This window comes from Drosophila bipectinata, unplaced genomic scaffold (assembly GCF_030179905.1).
Source record: "Drosophila bipectinata strain 14024-0381.07 unplaced genomic scaffold, DbipHiC1v2 scaffold_232, whole genome shotgun sequence".
Taxonomy (NCBI): Eukaryota; Metazoa; Arthropoda; class Insecta; order Diptera; family Drosophilidae; genus Drosophila; species Drosophila bipectinata.
Genome location: NW_027222879.1, coordinates 11908 through 15876, shown reverse-complemented (window position 1 = coordinate 15876; position 3969 = coordinate 11908).

The following is a 3969-nucleotide window of genomic DNA, read 5'->3' as shown; positions in this document are numbered from 1 at the left end:
CACTGGTGTACCAGCAGCAGAGATCGGGGCCGGGGAAAAGAGGGGCCCCGGGAAGCGACCCGCCAACGGGAACGTTGCGTCATTCTGGAAGCAGGATTAACGGGCGCTCCAGTCAGTATAGAAGGAGGCCCACTGGAGCGGCTCGGGGCGAGGCTTTTTAGGAAGCCTGTAGCGTGGAGGTGGAGGACGGCCGGGGGAGAGTCCGCCAGTCAGGTGGGAGAGCGTGTCTAAAAGGATTCGGTTGGGTTTGAGTTGAAGGACCGCCTTTGGAGAGTCCGACAGCCAAACGCAAGGAGAGCGAGTAGACAACAAGGAAAGGATCCATTGCTGGACTTTCCTCTAAAAACCCAGGGTCGTGTAGTCGAGTTGGTCCATTCCCGGCATTCTCGGCAGGTAGCCTTGCAAGAAAGTGGGGAAAGGATACGTCTGGCGTACGCCTTACCGACTCCTGAAATCGCAACCAACAGACGTGGTCCTGCGAAACAAGGAGGCCGACTTGGTGTCACACGCCCGGTAGTCACGAAACGTTAAGGACAAAGCAGACAAGGACGCGACGCTGGACGATTTACTCTACGAGCCCGGGGCGTCAGAGTCGAGAAGGGCCATTCCCGAACACGGCAGGTAGCCTTGCAAGGAAGTGAAGAAAGGATAAGTCTGGCGTACGCCTTACCGATTCCTAGAATCGCAACCAACAGGCGTGGTCCTGTGAAACAAAGATCGGCCGACTCGAGAACTCGCGCGTAAGTCAAACACCGAGTGAGAACACTCCGGTCACCAGCCACGCCACTACAAACTCGAGTTCGCCGGCGCTTATGCACGGTGTCCCGGTGTAGCGGGAGCGCGACGCACGGTCAGTTACGCGGCAACTTCCAAACCTGGCACCGGAGCGTATGCACGGTGTCCCGGTGAAGCGGAGGCGAAAGTCCGCAGCCAACTTCTAATCCTGGCCCGCCGGAGCGTATGCACGGAGGTTCTCGGGAGTAGGGGGGCGAAAGGTCACTGCCAATTGTCTGACGAGTCGTAGTCGACCCAAGGGGGTGTTGATGATAAATGATAAATGGTAAATGATAACTTTAGTGGAAAATCTCAGCTTCGATCTCCTACCCATGAGCCAGCAGAAGGATCGAAGTATTTAATCAGCGTGTTTCCTCTTCGTAATCAGGTGGGGCCTCCAGGTGAGCCTCCTGTCTAGGGTGAATCCAAGGTACTTGGGATTGTCTTCCTGTGGGACTGGGGTGCCTTTGAGGTTAACTGGAGGCCAGTTTCCTTTGCAGAGAGAAAATGTGGTGGCAGACTTCTCATTGTTGACGGCAATGTTCCAACGCATTTGCCAGTCGCTGAGCAAGTCAAGCTGTAATTGCATCGTTTCGGCTGCTTCCATGGCGCTATCGGCGGTGGTAAGGAAGGCGGTGTCGTCTGCATAGGTTTCTGCAAGCAGGTCAGGCCTCTAGAGAAGGCCGACCTCTGGAGGTTCTCTTAGACCGGAGATGGCCTCGCCGCATCTTACCGCAAATTGACGGTCTTCCAAGAACGACTTTAGGAATTGAAAGTATGGTCGGGGTAGGCCAGTCTTTAATTTATATAGTAGACCGGGACGGGTACCCTATCTCCAAGCTTCTATTATAGATCCTCGTCATTAGCTGAATGCTTAGAGGTGGTAACATTTTTAATGAAATTGCATTGATACCATCATCGCCCGGGCTTTGTTCTTGCTCATGATGGTTATGAGCTCAGATGTTTCCTCCTCAGTCACAGTTCGTATTGGATCGGCGTCCCAGGAAGGCTCGGCTAGCAGTCGGGCAGTTTCAGCAGCATCCTCCTGTGAGCAGCGATCGAAAGGCGTAAAGACTCCTTCGAGGTGTTTGGCTAAAGCGTTGGCCCTGTCCATCTCTGATCTGCACCAGTTCCGTCGGTTCTTTGTACAGGTGGAATCCTTTTCAGCGGGAGTCTGATAAATTTGGTGACTTGCCATAAATTATGTTTAGGGTCGCCTGGCTCGAGTTGTTCGACGAACCCAAAGGCCTGCTTTCTTAGTCTTGCCAGCGTGACTGACAGACATTAGGACGCTCTATTGAAGGCGGTTTTGTCCAGCGGATTCCTCGAGAGCATCCACACTTTTCGGAGTCGTCGCTTTTCAAGTTTGAGTTCTACGACTTCTGGGCTCCAAAAGTGGATGTCCCTGTCAGTGGGTCTTGGGCGGTGTGAGGGCCTTGGTGCTGCTTCAGAAGCTGCCGCCTGGATACGGGCGGTTAACTCTTCTACAGCGGTGTCGTTGTCAAACGGGGAATCAAGTGTCGGGCTGGGGTCGGTTACGTTGTTCAGGTACGATTGGTACTTGTCAACGTCTGTTGTCTTGTAGATCAGCTTTTTGCGGGCTGACCTAAGCAAGGCTGGGGTGAAAAGCGCGAAGGCGCTGTAGTCCGAGAAGAGGTCTTCTACTTCTCTCGCCTGTATTCCGGTAGAATCCAGTCCTCCGGAGATGGCGAAGTCTAAGACATCTGCGATTTTGTGAGGATCCGTATGCCAGTATATGGGTGCACCGGTCGCGTGACAGCTCAATTTTCGGGACTGACTCTGCCTGTATAGAGCCGAACCCTTTGGGTTCCTAATCCTGGAGCCCCACCAGGGGTGTTTAGCATTAAAGTCCCCTCCGATTATGAACTTGGGGCGAGGCAATCCAGTAGCAAGCCGAATTCCTTTTCGTGGATGTTGTGCCTGGGGGAGGTAATATGGTGTAGCGATTGTTATGTCACCATTGGTAGTGGAGATTTAAATTTGGGCCCATTGCATCCAGTCTTCGCACATGGCTGGAAGTGCCTCATAATTGATGCAGCTGCGAATTAGGATGGCCGCGCCCCCGCGACCTCTACTGTTCGGGTGGTTAGCGGCAACGAGGTCGTATCTCTTAATAGTCAAGTATGATCTGTTGGTAAAATGCGTTTCTGATGTGAGGAGAACGTCTGCTTGATGGGTCCTGCAATACAGCTCGACCTCTGGCCTTCTTTTTACCAGGCAGTTAGCATTCCATATGGTTATATCTAATCGCGTATGCATAAGGATTTGCAAAGGGTGGCCATCATTTGGGCTATTTGGCTCAAGACCATCATGCGCTCAAACATAGATTCCATCCTAGCCATTAGGGCGTCCATTGGATTACTTGGAAGACTGGGATCGGGATTGGGGTTGGAGTCAGACTGTGGTGCTCCTTTTTGGCTGCGCTAGCATAGCTGATGTTAAGGTTAATTTTGCTGAATTGAGGTTGCTGGCTTCTTGGGGCAGTCTGCTTGGGGGCGAGCGTGTATTTTTCCTTTTTGTAGGCTGGACAGCCCTTGTAAGAGCCCGCGTGTGATCCGTCGCAGTGGTGGCAGACATTGGTGCATTCGGACAATGGGTGCCTATCTCCACACTTTACGCATCTGTACTCCAGATGGCAGTACCGTTTCATGTGACCGAAGCCCTGGCAGCAATGGCATTGGGCCACACCGTCGAATTTTTTTCGTGGCTCAACCGTAACCACCGTGCTGCATAGCCGCTTGACTTGAAAGGCCTCCTTGTTGTTTTTGGCTGGCTCGAGGTTAATAAAGAAAATGTTTAGTGGCTTCTTTGTACTTTTTTGCGTGAAAACCGTCTTTAATATCCTCCGGGGCGGTGGAAAAGTGGAGGCCTTTAACGACGATCCGATAAGCACGCTCGTCTCGGGGCTGGAATGTGTGTAATCGATGGTTATTTTCGCTCAGGAACTTTTCTAATGCTTATATTTTTCCAAATAATTCATTTACATTCAGGTGCACCACACCACCGGTGTACCAGCAGCAGAGATCGGGGCCGGGGGAAAAGAGGGGCCACGGGAAGCGACCCGCCAACGGGAAAGTGGCGTGATTCTGGAAGCAGGATTAACGGGCGCTCCAGTCAGTATAAAAGGAGGCCCATTGGAGCGGCTCGGGGCGAGTCTTTTTAGGAAGCTTGTAG